General features: G+C 45.3%; 1 long non-coding RNA gene across 1 annotated transcript; it reads right to left on the bottom strand.

Annotated features, from left to right (window-relative positions):
- Positions 1-5,813: 5,813 nt before the first annotated feature.
- LOC142475028 (uncharacterized) lies at positions 5,814-13,980 on the bottom strand. Its single transcript, XR_012790674.1, has 5 exons — positions 13,884-13,980; positions 12,798-12,895; positions 11,123-11,233; positions 7,695-7,804; positions 5,814-6,333 (listed from the first exon to the last, which is right to left on the bottom strand). It is a non-coding gene; the product is annotated as an uncharacterized LOC142475028 (long non-coding RNA).
- Between the last annotated feature and the right edge of the window lie 2,468 nt (positions 13,981-16,448).

Raw genomic sequence — 16,448 nt, 5'->3', positions numbered from 1 at the left:
CCCCTTACCGTGTCCCCTTCCCCTGACAATGACATGACTGGGGGGGGGGCAGATTTAGGAGCCCAGTTTAGGGAGGCAGTGAAGGCAGACCCTACCCTGGCCGGCGTGAGACTTCGGGCGTCCGAATCTCAGGCAGGGGAGGGCACTGAGCGCTGCCTATGGCATAAGGGACTCCTATACAGAGAAGAAGGGAACCCGAGAATAGAGAAGGGATTGACCGGTAAGCGACAGCTAGTAGTACCCCAGGGGTACCGACAGCAATTGTTACGGGTAGCTCACTCTATTCCGTTAGCGGGACATCAGGGGGTCACCAGAACGCGAGCCCGGTTATTGCAGCGTTATTTCTGGCCGGGGGCATCCAGGGATGCGGCTGATTTCTGCCGCTCCTGTGATGCCTGCCAGCGAGTAGGTAAGGCGGGCGACCGTGTGAAGGCACCCCTGAGACCCCTACCGATAATAGGGGAACCCTTCCAGAAGGTAGCGATGGACCTGATAGGACCCCTCATGATTCCTAGCAGGTCAGGGAAGTGCTACATCCTCACGGTGGTGGATTTTGCCACCCGGTACCCTGAGGCGGTAGCGCTGGGCACCATAAGTGCCAAGACAGTGGCAGCATCTTTGCTGAACATTTTTGCTAGGGTAGGTTTCCCTAGTGAGATCCTAACTGATCAGGGGTCGCAGTTCATGAGTGAACTGTTACATTGTCTCTGGGATGCCTGCGGTGTACAGCACCAGCGCACTACCCCTTACCATCCCCAAACAAACGGATTATGTGAGAGGTTTAATGGTACCCTGAAGCAGATGCTTCGGACCTTTATAGAGGCGGAGGGGAAAGACTGGGAGATTCACCTGCAGCACTTGCTGTTTGCATATCGAGAGGTACCGCAAGAATCTACAGGCTTCTCCCCCTTCGAGCTACTATATGGCCGCAGGGTACGTGGACCTCTGGACCTCTTCCGTGAGGGATGGGAGGGGGAGACTACTGCTACTGATGCTTCAGTGATCCAGTATGTAGTAGATCTCAGAGACCGGTTAGAGATGCTTATGGGGGTGGCCCAGGACCACCTCAGGGCTGCTCAGACCAAGCAGAAGCAATGGTATGACCAGCAGGCCGTAGCAGAGAATTCATCCCAGGACAGCAGGTGCTTGTTCTCAAACCCACTCGGGAGAACAAGCTGATGGCTGCCTGGTCGGGACCGTACCCGGTTATCCGAAAGGTGAATGAGTGCAACTATGTTGTACAGGTAGCGCCTGAGAGGCACAAGACATATCACATTAATATGTTAAAGGAATACAGAGCACCGAGTATGGGAGCAGTAATGGCCATTTGTAGCCCACTGCTGGAGGATCCGGCGAGCAATGCTCTGCCTGATCTCCTAGGGGAGGCAAAGCAAGGAAACACTGTTGAGCAGGTAGAGATCGGGGCACAGTTGAGTGCTAGGCAGAAGGGAGAAGCCAGGGACATGCTAGCTCAGTATAGCGCCCTCTTCACTGACATGCCAGGGACCACACATCTCACCAAACACCCAGTACACACAGGGGAGTGTCAGCAGAGGTCAAGACAAGTATGGAGAGAGAGATTGAGGAGATGCTGACCCTAGGGGTAATTACTCCGTCCCAGAGCCCTTGGGCAAGTCCAGTAGTCCTAGTGCCTAAGAAGGACAAAACCACCCGGTTTTGTGTGGACTACCGGTTGCTCAACGCTGGGACGGTGTCAGATGCTTACCCCATGCCCCGCATGGATGAGTTACTAGATGAACTCGCGGGGGCAAAGTATCTGACCACCATGGATCTGAGCAAAGGCTACTGGCAGATTCCCCTGACCCTGGAGGCTAGGGAGAAGTCAGCATTCTTCACTCCAAGTGGCCTCTATGAGTTTTTGGTGATGCCATTTGGGATGAAGAATGCCCCGGCTACCTTCCAACGCCTGGTCAATAGGTTACTGGAAGGGATGCAGAGCTATGCCAGGGCTTACTTAGATGACATTGCTGTCTTTAGTAATTCCTGGGAATCCCACATAGGACATGTAGCTGCGGTGCTGGATAGAATCAGGGAGGCTGGGCTTACCTTAAACCCCACTAAGTGTATGGTAGGTATGGCAGAAGTCCTGTACTTAGGGCACAGGGTGGGTGGAGGGCATTTCAAGCCAGAGCCAGCCAAGGTAGAAGCCATAGTTCAGTGGCCTGTTCCAAAAACCAAGAAACAGGTCATGGCCTTTTTGGGCACCGCAGGGTACTACAGGAAATTTGTCCCACAGTACAGCGCCGTGGCCAAACCCCTGACTGATCTGACTAAGAAGCAACTGCCTGTGCTTATTACCTGGTCTCCTGCTGTGAAACTGCTTTCCAGGCACTGAAAGCTGCGCTTGCTGAGGCCCCCATCCTGGCTGCCCCAGATTATACCAAGCATTTTCTTATTCAGACTGATGCCTCAGACTTTGGTGTGGGGGCTGTGTTGAGCCAGGTGGGGGACGACGGCAAAGAGCACCCTGTGGTGTATCTCAGTCGCAAACTGCTCCCCAGGGAGGTGGCATATGCCACCATTGAAAAGGAGTGCTTGGCCATTGTGTGGGCACTCAAAAAGCTCCAGCCCTATGTCTATGGGAGGGCTTTCACGGTCATTACCGACCACAATCCCCTGAGCTGGCTACAGAGGGTATCAGGGGAAAATGCCAAACTGCTGAGATGGAGCTTGGCTTTGCAAGAATTTGAATTCACCATTCAGCACAAAAAGGGTAGTGAAAACAGCAATGCTGATGGACTTTCACGCCAGGACTATCCCTCTGAGACTGAATTCATTAATGGTGCCAGCAGTGCCCCACTCCCCGTCAGGGCCAGTGGGCCACAGGACACGCATTAAGAAGGGGAGGTGTAGAGGGAGAGAGGGGGTGGCCCGGTATTAAAGGGGTTGCACCCCATTTGGCCACCCCTGACCGCACCAGGGAGACAAGGGGTTAACTGGGCTGAGGTCCAGAAATGTGATGTAACCCTTGTTATGACATGTAAATGTATTTTCCCCTGTTCCATTGTAATGTCTGGTTACTCAGTGTTTGCATCACACACACACTAGAATCCATCCGGGAGCACAAGGGTTAATAATTCTTTAATGATTATAGCTCTTTGTGTAAGTTTCCCGCCTTTTCGGGCACCATTTTGCAGGTCCCCATTGGCCGCCATTAGGGCTCAATGCATTTCAATAGGAATTTGTGCTGTTTTCGTCCTGTTTCCTGTAGTGACCAGCAGGTGGCGTCCGAGAGGGAGAGCGGCGGTTTCCCATTGAAAGTCAATGGGCTCATTGACTTCAATGGAGATGCCTCGAGGTAACCTAGTTGGCTGCCGTCCAGACCGCAAACCGCAAAGCGGATACAATGTCCTTCAAAAGAGCTAAAATCACTGGGTCAAGTTCAACGTCAATTAGCGGGGAAATAAACTGTTTTAGGGCACCTAGGGATAAAATTCTTTTTGCCCCTAGTTCCTAAGCGTCCCCCCACTCGACCACCACCGGGTCCCCGAATCCTGGACCCCCGATAAGGGTCGAACCAGATAGAGCGGGTCGCGCCATAGGCTTTGCCGGCGGCGGCAGAAACGGCTCAGAAAAATGACTAAGTGAGAAATGCTGAATTTTAGGAATCCATATCTCCGGTTCCGGAGGGTTCAGCGGATCAGGGTTTGGGGTATCTGTAGCCACTGCTCCGGCATCGCTGCAGAACCATCCTTGACCCGCTTGGACCAACCCGACGGAGTATGGACCCCCTTGAAGTTCGGGACTTTTCCCATAAACTTCAATGGCAGAAAACCCCCATTGACTTCAATGGCGGCGATTTACCATTGAAAGTCTATGGCGGAGCTGCCCGTTGTTTTCAATGGGGATTTAGTGAAAAGCTGAGATTTCTTTTTCAATGGAGATTTTTGTATTAAAATGATTTAATGTGCATTGGTGTAACTTCGGTTTCTTAGGTCGTAGCAAGTCGCTTTTTGGACCATATGGTGTCCCAGTTCTGGCAATGCGAACTGGGAAGTTTGGACCTGCTAAACCTAACGGAACCGGATATTTTAATACGTTTATGTTTTACGTTTATGTTTTATGCTTAATAGTGTATCTTAAGGTATGGACAAAGACCCAGAAGAGATTCTTTTGGGCCATAAGGTAGCAGATGGCCCTGGGGACGCCGCTATGTCTAGGATTTAAGTGCTGTTCAAAGAGTTTTATCACCCTCACTGTTTATCCGAAGCCCAAACCAGGGCAGGTCTTAAGTGTTCCAGTTAACACCTTTCAACAAAGGTTTTCCTGCCAGAACTCCAAATGGTAGACTGTCTGGCATTCCTGACGTAAATGTGGGGCTTCAGAAATGAGACCCCCAGAGTTCTACTGCGCATGTGCCAACTAGCAGGGGGGCATGGGTCATAATGCTTTCCCACGTTAGTGAGTGGCTGGAGGTAATTGTAAACCAATCCCCTGTGCTTAAGGTTAAGAATAGAAGGAGAATGGTTTATAAACTGCTGTCCACCCATATATCCTTTGTCTTCGTTTGCTGATATGGTTACCTGATATCACCTGAATGATTTCCTCACTGCTGAAAGAAATGCTACATCATACTTCTCATTCCCCAACCCTTAAGTAAGTGTACTTCTTGTTCGTTACTGTATTATCTGTTGTGTTCACCTATATTCTAAGGAATAAATACAATTTATTATATCTTAAGCCTCGTTCAGTTCAAACCCAATTATTTTTGTGTAATATTAATAAGCCTGTGGAAGCTATCGTCACAAGGAGGTATTATAGTGTGTATTGTGGGGAGAATTAGTGTGTGTGTGTTGTTTGGGAGTGATATTCGGGAGGATTGTGTGTGCAGAAGGAAGAATGAGTGAGGGGGGAGTAAGGGAGCAGGATTGAATGAGAGGGGGTCATTGAGTGATAGCGGGGAGGGGAGGGAAGAGTGAGGAGAGTGGGTGTAGGAGGGAGCAGTGCAAGAGACCGTCGGGGGCAGAATACATGGTGAGAAGGGAGGCTGCCTAGAAGCATAAAAATCTACTTCACCACTGTTCTGTACTCTCTTCAATACTCTGTTACAGATCTCTCTGGCAAGAAATGGGGTCCAATGGCAAAGACTGCTCTAAATAAGATAGTATAAATGAACACAGAGAGAAATTCCAAAGAGTAACCCAAGAAAATACAAGTGAAATCTAATCGTAAGGTAATTAGTCCCATTAAGTGAAATACATAAAGGAATAGTCCATAAAAAAGCACAAAGGAAAAAAATAGGAGTACTTTATTGTGATGTTACATTTCAGAGAATATAAAATTATAGGAAAACAATTCCACTTTGTTCAGAAAACCAGAAAGTCTTGGTCCCAGGTGGACTGAATTTTTATTGCAAATAAGTTCCTTAATACACAAGTAAAGAATATAGTTACTTATTCTATTCTCTACTGTAAGACGTGCCACATTGCCCAATATTTGGGTACAGTGCCCAGATTGTGACCATGCACTACAGAGGTGAGATTCCCCCAACTCCAATTTGCTACACACTCCAAGAGAGATTATTGTGATCAGAGGTGGAATGAGAGGGGTGAGAAGGGTCGCTGCCCAGGGAGTAGCCTGACAGGGGGTACAGAAATCTCTTTTGGTGCATATATTGCGGAGCTGCATTGATTGACTTGTCAATCAGCTCTGCTGCCTATCCCATTGACATCATGATCCGGCACTGTGATCAGCTGCAGCGCTGACCCAGGTGTGTTAGTGCAGCACTTTACAGGGAGGGAACAGAGGTTGTGGATGACAGATGCTGGGGATAGGCCATGAGTACGGGCCAGAGTAAGGTGGAGACTTTCTGTACTCTGCATACAGGACACTGCATGCATGACAGTGTCTGTGTGTGTGTGTGTGTGTGTGTATTCCAAGTGTCAGTGTGCATAAGTAAGTGTGCTCTGTAAGTATGCCTGTGTGGCAGGTATAGGGGGGTGGTTCAGCTGGAGGAACTTATCCAGGCACAAAAGCACATAGATGCCCCAGATTATACCACCCCAAATGCTGATAATATCCTGCTGCACTTTACAGAAGATGATGCAGATGTCAGTGGGTGGTGGGTTCATTAAATCCATCCATCATATCATAGCCACACTGTGCATATGATGTACTGAATCAATCACAGGAAGACATCTCCATGGTAGGGGTAGAAGTTAACAGAATATGTCCAGCACTGTGGTGTGTAGCCCATAAATAATAATTGTGCACATTACAGAACATACTTGCAACTGCAAGATCATTTTGCTGCTTGTAGTGTTTGCTCTTGTCCTGTGCAGTGTTGTCGTAGATCCGTCTCTTCAGTGTTCACTGCAATAAAAGTAAGACATTGCATTAATATTACAGAAGTTTGGGAGCTGAAATCCCACTATGCTGCAGACATTTTCCCTTTGCATAAGATTCTTGTGATTATATCTCAATGATGATCAATAACAACTACATCATAACACAGCCGCTCAATACAAAATATGTATTTGCTATCAATGGTCATGGAGGCCAAACGTCACACAATGTACAGATATACTGCTGCGGCCGAGTTTATTCGAGCATTTGCCCGTTCTTGGCCGCAGCAGTAACCTGGCGCGCGCCGGGCGCACGCCGAAGCAGCGGAGGAGCGCCCTCCGATCGGGGCTTTCTCCCTTCCGCTGCCGGGTCCGTCGGGTCCCCCGGAACCCCCTGCCGCTGTCCCCCACATCGCGGGACACCAGTGCTCCCTCGGGGAGCCCTGGACGCGCGTGCAGGGGGCGCAGGCACCCGATGACGCGTGACCGTGCATCGGTGATGCGCGGCACGCTGAGGGAGTGCGGCTAGCACGCCGGGGCACCCCCCGGCTTGCGGTGCTAGCCGTGCTTCAATAAAACGTGTCGGTAGTGTAGCAAGGATTATTTCTTCCTCTGGTGCATTATGATGGGATGTGTTGTAAGATTCTGCATTATTAGCATCACTGAATCTTTTGGAAACTGAGTAATAATCTATGTTTTAATGCAATATTATGGATGATCAGCCGGTAAAATAAAGCTTACTGTATCTGTAGCCATGCTCTACCCATGATGTGCTGAATCAATGACTGCAGAGTGATTCAGAGTGGTAAACATGACTGGAACTCATCTCTGAATAGAGGACAGAACAGCAGTGCAGAGTAGGAGGTGAATGTATCTCAAATGGAAGACTTAGTAGCTGTGTGGGGAGTAGACAGTACAGACTGATCAAATAAATAGTTAAAGGAGTATCTTCAACATTACTTGGCTTTGTTATCAACATTGAAGTTTCTCTTGTTTTTTCTGTTCTTTAAATCACTACTACTGATGCCATGTGTAACCTGTACTGAGAGATATACTCTACTGGCCTAGATGAAACCATATGATGCAAACAGGATTCATCCCACTCCAGATTCATATGATTGCACCACTTCAACCTTTAATAAAACACATAGAACTACAGCAGTGCGCTACTGCACATGTTCTTGTTATGAATGGTAGTAGATGTGGTCCTTGGGTCAATACTTCATACAGCAGCCACACTCTACTCATGATGTATTGAATCAACAAAAACCTGCATGGTACAGATCACAGGAAGGGTAGAGTAGAGGGGAATATGTCCAATGCGAAACCCTTAGCAGCTGGATTGTGTGGAGTCAACAAAACGACAAATACTAAATGAGAAATATACACATTGCTTATCTGTCTCTGTGTAGTCATTTTCCTCCTCTTCAACTGTCTTTCAAAATTTCTCTTCTGACAGAAAAGAAACACATGGCTTCAATATTCACTGTTTTTCCCTCCTGAAATAAAAGTTAAGCATTGCATGGTTATGATCATACATACAATGAACCTTGCGCCAAACCATGTGATCCAAAGTAAATCCACCTCCCTCCCATAGCTGTGTTCCTTCTAGAGCTTCTACCACACAAGTCATTAATGTTCGTGACACTGTACTGCAGTCACAGTCTGCACACAAAGTACTGAATCAATTACATCACACTGAAAAGGCAGTCTACATGATGCAATAGTTAACCATAATAACTCTGTCATGCAAATGACAGGAAAACCTATATGTATATCATTAGGGGAGAGGGGAAAAATAATTAAAAAATAAGTGCGACAAATAAAAACAGATTATAGGAAAGTAAATCCTTGCCCTGGGAACTTTACAATCTAATAGAAATGTTAGAAGACTTAAAGAGAGGCAGCAGTTGGGGGAAGAAGTGCAGTAGATGACAATGCTTGTCCTTAATGGTGGGTACAATTAGTAGAAAGCACATCTTGGGAACAATAGTTGTTAGCAGTGACTGTGGGTGTGGGTGTGGGACAGTAGCCACGAGTCAAAGTTTTTTAAATGCTTGATTTAAGTCGTGAATTTTAAGATTGGTCTTACATGTGGGTGGAAGAGGTTATGTTGGCATATACTGAGTGTGAGGAAGTTTCACATGTACGGTGCAGTGATGGAAAATGGTTTCAGGCAAGTGAGAGAACAGTAGAGGTGAAAGAAGTTTACAGGAGACAGTTATGGTTATAGTGCAAGAGACAAGCAAGGGCATAACGAGAGATCAAAGATGATATGCAAGAAGGAGCAGATTAATGGAGAGCCTTAACAAAAAGGTAAGGAGGAGAACTTTGTAGGTGATACAAAAACTTGATGGGATGCCAGGACAGGGATTTAAGGAGATGAGCAGAGACTGTTGTGGGAGAAAGTGAGATAATTCAAGCAGCAGAGTTTTGCATAGGAGAAAGTTGTGAAGCATGGAGGCCTGTTAGTAGTATGTTAAAATAACCTATAGGATAACAGTATACATTGGAGTTTTAGCAGTAGGTTGAGAGGGGAAAGGGAAGATCTTGGCAATATTACAGAGAAAGAGGCAACACATTTTACCCATAGCCGTGCATGTGAATGGAGATGGAATTGAAGAGCCAAATGTTACTCCTATGCAACATGTTTGATGACAAGATAGATGGTAGTACTGTTTACTGTGATGGAGAAAGGGGATAATATGAGCCCAGTGTTAGACATTAAGTTTAAGGCAGTGGAGTGCCATCCATGAGCATATAGCCAGGAGACAACCCAAGAGTAGGGACTGGATTGCAGGAGTGAGAACAGGGGTGGATAGATTTGTGTGTGTATCATCCGCATAGAGATTATATCTAAGGCCAAAAGCATTGATGAAGTCACCAAATGATAGTATGTAGAGAGAAAGAGAGATCTCAGAACAGAGCCCTGATGTATACCCACAGACAGATCAATAGAAGACGAAGACATGTTAGCAACAGAGATGGAGAATGTGTGACAGGAAAGTTATGATGAAAACCAGGATAGAACTTTGTTACTGATACCAAGAGAGAGTTTAGAATATGAAGGAGGAGAGTGATTGAGAGCATCAAACGCAGCCGATAGATCAAGTAGGATTAGTAGGGAAAAACCTTGGGAATTAGCTTTAAGCACAGTCTGTAGAACGTGCTGTACGAAAGGCAGGTTGTAAAGGATCCAGGAGGGCATGTGATTTAAGAATGTTGACACTAGCAATTAGAAGGCAAACAGCATGAGGGATACAGAGCGGTAGTTAGTAAGGCACATAGGGTGTAGTTTGTTTCTGACAAAAGGGTGACCGCTACAGGCTTAAAGTAAGAGGGCAAAAATCCAGAGAATAGGGAGAAATTGAAGATGTGGGTGAGAGTGGGGACTAAGAGATGCAGTAAGGTGTGAGGGGATACGATCTAGAGGGCATGTGGTAGAGGGAGAATAGAAGATGATTAGCTTCCAGCTCTGTAAGAGAAGAAAAGGAGTCAAGTGCAGAAGGAGATTTGGGTAGAAGGAGAGAAGGGGGAAGGGACAGAAGGAATCTCCTTTTGGGTGGCATCCACCTTGCCTCTGAAGTAGTCAAATGCTTGAGGAGAAGTGAAGGAAGGATGGCAAGTGGGAGGAGAAGGTCAGTGGAGGGAGTCAAATACAGAGAAAAAAAACAGCGTAAATTAAATTTGAGTGTTGATGAGTGTGGAAAAAAGTAGTGTATTTAGCCCTAGAGAGCAGCTTTATACAGGACAGGAGACATTTTTACTGTAGAAAAATCAAACAAAGTGTGAGATTTCCTCCGTAGGTATTAAGAACAGCGAGTGGAAGTGTGATGAGTGTGTTTGGGAATTTAGCCAAAGGTGTGGGTTAGAGGGATGAGTGTGTCAGAGCCTATAGGGGGCATATAGATAGGAGGATAGCATTGTAAGAGTTAATAAGATTGTTAGTTTAAGCAGAAAGAAAGAGAGAGAAGAGAGAAGAGAGGTTAGAGTAGATGTCAGAGGAGAGTTTAATTAAGCAGAGGCAAATCAGTGGGACAGGTAAGATGCGGTGAGGGGAATGACTGATTGTGACTGATGAGAGCAGAAGAGGTTATGTACAACTAGAGCCTTGTTAGTAAGAGTGGACATTCCAGAGGGCACAGGAGAAGGGAAGAGAAAAGTAAGGAAAGGAATGTGGATTACATTAGATAGGTTAACACTCTTAGTAGGGAGGCCTGATGTGTATATGAGCCGGTCCAAGATTATAAGAGATATCCCCCAACATCAGCGAGCATAGAAGGAGACACAGAGATAGGTGTAGAGAGAGACAGAGATAGGGATATGTAGAGAGAGAAGGGCGTCAAGAGAATGAGACAGATAGGCGTAGAGAGAGGAGACATAGAGAGAGGGGGCTTTGAGAGGGGGGCGTAGAGAATGAGGGAAGGTGGAAGAGAATAGGATGTGCAGGAGTGCATTTCATTGAGCAGTGCAGAAATAGCTGCAATAGAGGTCTGTACAAATGGTGCTTTGTGTAGACACATGCAAAGGTAGGGGAAGGAAAGTGTATAGAACATGTGGATAAAAGCAGGAGTGTGGAAGTTAGAGAAATTAGAAAAGTTTTACAGAGGAGTGAGGAAACAGTAAACAGAAAGAACAAGAGAGAGGTTACATTGGGATGACGTGCTGTGGTAGAGAGAAATGCTAGGAGAGAGCCTCCAGATATTAGAGGACATGAATTGAGAGAGCAAATGTATAAATCAAAACCGGAGGGGGAGGTATAGCACGAAAGCTTGCACAGCAGTTGATGAAGATTATAGTCTTAAAGTTGCGTGTACCTGTCAGGGCACTCAAGAAGGTCAATGCTCACAAGTGCAGAGTTCATGAAGAAATGCTGAATCCAGTTCCCCTCCAATTTAATTTTAATATAACTTTTTCATTCTTCATTACTGCAAAAAGCAAACAAAACAAAACCACATTGCATTACTATTTTCAAAATGGATTGAATGACATATTCAACAGTAACTGTGTGATGCCAATATTGCCTTCTCACTCGTAGGCCAGTACGGTCAGGTACCCAGTACTGATAAAACAATAAGTGCCCGTACTAAGTACCAATATGAATTATAAGGAAATGTAAAATCTCCAGGTCTCTCTCCATCTCTGCAACAGATATATGGATAAGCCCATATTAAGGCATCACGTGACCGGAGCCGTCACTGACTGGGTATACGCAAAGATGCAGGGAGATGCAAAGAAAGGGAGGGAGACAGGGAGAAGATGGGAAACGGAGGGAGGCACTGATGGCAGGCCTCTCTCTTTCACTGGTGCATGCAAGGAGCTGGTCCCAACATCCACAAAGTGTGTGTGTATTATTGGTTGTGTTTTATGGCGGTAGGAGGATAGTGTGTATATTGTGTGTGTGTGTGGGAGTATTATATTGTGTGTAGGGTATTATAGTGTGTATATTATGTTGAGGTGCAGAGGAGAGTGTTAGATTGGGTATCTTGTGTTAGGGGGTATTGTGTATATTGTGTTTAAGACTATAATATTATTGGGGAGATTATTATTGAGGAGGTATTAAAGTGTGTATTGTGGGGAGTATTAGTGTATGTATTATTTGTGGGTGACAGATGCTGTGGGTAGGCCAAGAGTACGGGCCAGACTAAGGTGGAGACTTTCTGTACTCTGCATACAGGACTCTACATGCACTGCAGAGGTGAAATTCCCCCAACTCCAATTTGCTACACTCTCCAAGAGAGAATATTGTGATCAGAGGTGGAAGATGAGCAGGGTCACTGCCCAGGGAGTAGCCTGTCAGGGGGCATGGAAATCTCTTTTGGTGCGTATGTTGCCACGTGGCATTGATTGACCGGTCAATTAGCACTGCTTCCTATCACAGTGACATGATCCGGTGCTGTGATCGGTTGCAGCGCTGACCAAGGTGTGTTAGTGCAGCAATTTACAGGGAGGGAACAGAGGTTGTGGGTGACAGATGCTGGGGGTAGGCCAAGAGTACGGGCCAGAGCAAGGTGGAGATATTCTGTACTCTGCATGCCCATCCTGCATGCCCAGGACTCTGCATGCATGCCAGTGGCTGTGGGGTGTGTGTGTGTAGGTATGCCAAGTGTCAGTGTGCATAAGTAAGTGTGCTGTGTGTGTAAGTAAGTTTGCCTGTGTGGCAGGAGGTGTAGGGGGGTGGGGGGCGGGGGGCGGTTCAGCTGGAGGACTTTACCCAGCACAAAAGCACATAGATGCCTCTGATTATATCACCCCAAATGCTGATAATATCCTGCTGTAGATGCACTTAACAGAAGATGATACAGATGTCATCAGTGTTTGGTGGGTTCATTAAATCAATCCATCATATAATAGCCACACTGTGCATATGATGTACTGAATCAGTAACACCAATCACAGGAAGACATCTCCATGGTAGGGGTAGTGTTGAAGTTAACAAAATATGTCCAGCACTGTGGTGTGGAGCCCATACATAATAATTGTGCACATTACCAGAACAACATATTGTCAACTGCATGATCATTTTGCTGCTTGTAGTGTATACTCTTGTCCTGTGCAGTGTTGTAGTAGATCCGTCTCTTCGGTGTTCACTGCAATAAAAGTAAGACATTGCATTAATATTACAGAAGTTTGGGGGCTGAAATCCCACTATGCTAATGACAGTTTCCCTTTGCATAAGATTCTTGTGATTATATCTCAATGATGATCAATAACAACTACATCATAACACAGCCGCTCAATACAAAATATGTATTTGCCATCAATGGTCATGGAGGCAATATGTCACACAATGTACATATATAGCAAGGATTATTTCTTCCTCTGGTGTATTATGATGGGAGGGTGAGATTCTGCATTATCAGCATCAGTAAATCTGTAGGAAACTGAGTGATATTCTATTTTTTGATGCAATATTAGGGTAAAATAAAGCTTGCTGTATCTATAGCCATGCTCTACCCATGATGTGCTGAATCAATGACTGCAGAGCGATTTAGAGTGGTAAACATGACTTGAACTCATCTCTGAATAGAGGGTAGCACAGTAGTGCAGAGTAGAAGGTGAATGTATCTCAAATGGAAACCCTTAGCAGCTGTGTGGGGAGTAGACAGTACAGACTGACCAAGTAAATAGTAAAAAGTAGTAACTTCAACATTACTTGGTTTTGTTCTCCACTCCTGTTTTTCTGTTCTTTAAATCACTAATACTGATGCCATATGTAACCTGTACTGAGAGTTATATACTCTACTGGCCTAGATCAAATTAAATGATGCAAACAGGATCCCTCCCACTCAAGATTCATATGATTGCACCACCTCAACCTTTCATAGCAATAACATAGAACTGCAGCAGTGCGCTACTGCACATGTTCTTGTTATGAATGGTAGTAGATGTGGTCCTTGGGTCAGTACTTCATACTGTAGCCACACTCTATTCATGATGTATTGAATCAACAAAAATCTGCATGGTACAGATCACAGGAAGGGGTGGAGTAGAGGTGAATATGTCCAATGCGAAACCCTTAGCAGCCGGATTTTTTGGAGTCAATAAAACGACAAATACTAAATGAGAAATATACACATTGCTTATCTGTCTCTGTGTAGTCATTTTCCTCCTCTTCAACTGTCCTTCAATTTTCTATTTTGCAAGAAAATGAACACATGGCTTCAATATTCACTTCTGTTCTGCAGTCTTTCCTCTTGAAATAAAAAAGTTAAGCATTGCATTATTATTATTATAATTATTATTGACGATACATACAATGAACCTTGCTCCAAACCATGTGATACAAAGCAAATCCACCTCCCTCCCACAGCTGTGCTCCTTCTAGAGCTTCTACCACACAAGTTATTCATGTCAGTGAAACTGTACTGCAGTCCCGGTCTGCACACAATCTACTGAATCAATGACATCACACTGTGTCACACTATGTCATGCTAACGACAGGAAACAATCTTTGTATATATCTTTGTATATATAATAATAATAATAATAATAATAATAATAAAAAAAATAAGACAGGACAGACACTCCTACATTGCAATCAATAGAAAATAACTGGGACAGGCACTTCAAGGATGCATACGGTCCCGGATAAACTGTAGCTACCTATACACGTGTGCCTTGTCTCTAGACTCTGCATATATCTCTATTTATATACCACCCATTGTGTACTCAGCGCTTTACAAGAGAGACCAAAAAGTACAGGAAATTATTATACAATAAGTTCAACAAACAAAAACAGACAATAGGAAAGTAAATCCCTGTCCTGGGTAGTTTACAATCTAAGAGAAATGTAAGGAGACTTACAGAGAGACAACAGGTGGGGGAACAAGTGCAGTAGATGACAATGCTTGTCCTTAATGGTGGGTACTTGTAGTATAAAGCACTTCTTGGGAACAATAGTTAGTGACTGAATGAGTGACAGTAGCAACGAGTAAAAGCTATTGAAATGCTTCATTTAAGTTGTGAATTTTAAGGTTGATCTTAAATGTGGGTGGAAGAGGGTATGTTGGCATATACTGAGTGTGTGTGAGTTTCACAGGTAAATTGATGGGAAAGGGTTTCAGGCAAGAGAGCGAGTGCGCAGTAGAGGTGTAAGAAGTATAATGGAGACAGTTATTAGTAGAGCTTAGGAGACGAGGAAGGGCATAACGAGACCAAAGATGATATGTAGGAAGGAGCAGATGAATAGAGAATAGTGTTGGACTGGGTCCTCAACTATAAAAAAATGGGTAACGGGTACCCGGCCAAAATGAAAGGTTCTACCCGGTCGGGTACACGGTTTGGCACTTACCTTCCGGGTGGCGGTGACATCTAGGATCAGCAGCAGTCCTGTGACGGTGGCAGCATCTGTGGTGTCTTCAGCCGGCGGGGGAGCTGCAGGCTCACAGACACAGCTTACCTGCTTCGGTGCTGTGGAAGTGATTCCTGCAGCTCCCCCCGCCAGGTGAAGACACCTCTGATGCTGCCAACATCAGAGGACTGCTGCTGCTGATCCTAGATGTCTTAGGAAAGGTAAGTATAAAAGATTATTTCCAGCTGCCCTGACATTACCCGACGCCGGGTATTACCCGGCCAAGTCCGCTTCTCAGTGGCCGGTTTCGAGTAATGTCCGGGTAGCTGGAAATGTGTCGGGTAACGCCGGGTACTCGGTACACCACTAATAGAGAACCTTAACAAAAAGGTAAGGAGGAGAACTTTGTAGGTGATCTGAAACTTGATGGGAAGCAAGGAGAGGGATTTAAGGAGGAGGAGGAGATGAGCAGATACTGTTGTGGGAGAAAGGGAAATTATTCAAGCAGCAGAGTTTTGGATAGATTGCAAATGAGAAAGTTGTGAAGCAGGGAGCCCTGTTAGCAGTATGTTAACCCATACGATAAGGGCATGCATTGGCGTTTTAGCAGTAGATTGACAGAGAAAAGGGCAAATCTTGGAAATATTACAGAGAAGAATCGACAAACTTTAGCCAGTGTCGTGAATGAAGATGGAAAGGGAAGAGTCAAATGTTACTCCTAGGCAATGTGCTTTCATGACAGGATGATGGTAGTACTGTTTACTGCGATGGAGAAAGGTGATATTAGGCCAGATTTAGGGGGAAATATGAGGAGCTCAGTTTTAGACATTAGGTTTAAGGCAGAAGAGTGTCATCCATGGAGGATATAGCCAGGAGGCCACCCGAAACTAGGAACTAAATTGCAGGAGTGACGGTAGGGTGGATAGGTGTGTGTATCATCTGCATAGAGATGATATCAAGGGCCAAAATAGTTGATAAGGTCAACTAGTGATAGTATGTAGTGAGAGAGGTCCCAGAACAGAGTCCTGAGGTATACCAACAGACAAAACAACAGGAGACAAAGACACGTTAGCAACAGAGATGGAGAATGTGTGATGGAGAAGTATGATGAAAACCAGGATATAAGTTTGCTGCGGATACGAAGAAAGAGTTTAGAATATGAATGAGAAGAGTGATTGACAGTATCAAAAGCAGAAGAGAGATCAAGCAGGATTAGTAAGTAAAATGGACCTTGGGAATTTTCTTTATGTACATAATTGGTTACATTGGGAAAGGCAGATTGTGAAGGGCCCAGAGGAGCATGTGATTTAAGAATGTTGATCAAACGGGAGATCACAAGACGTTCTAGC

This window comes from Ascaphus truei, unplaced genomic scaffold (genome assembly GCF_040206685.1).
Source record: "Ascaphus truei isolate aAscTru1 unplaced genomic scaffold, aAscTru1.hap1 HAP1_SCAFFOLD_1059, whole genome shotgun sequence".
In the NCBI taxonomy this organism is placed as follows: Eukaryota; Metazoa; Chordata; class Amphibia; order Anura; family Ascaphidae; genus Ascaphus; species Ascaphus truei.
Note: the sequence above shows the minus strand (reverse complement) of the source record. Positions and strands in the feature narration are given on the sequence as shown.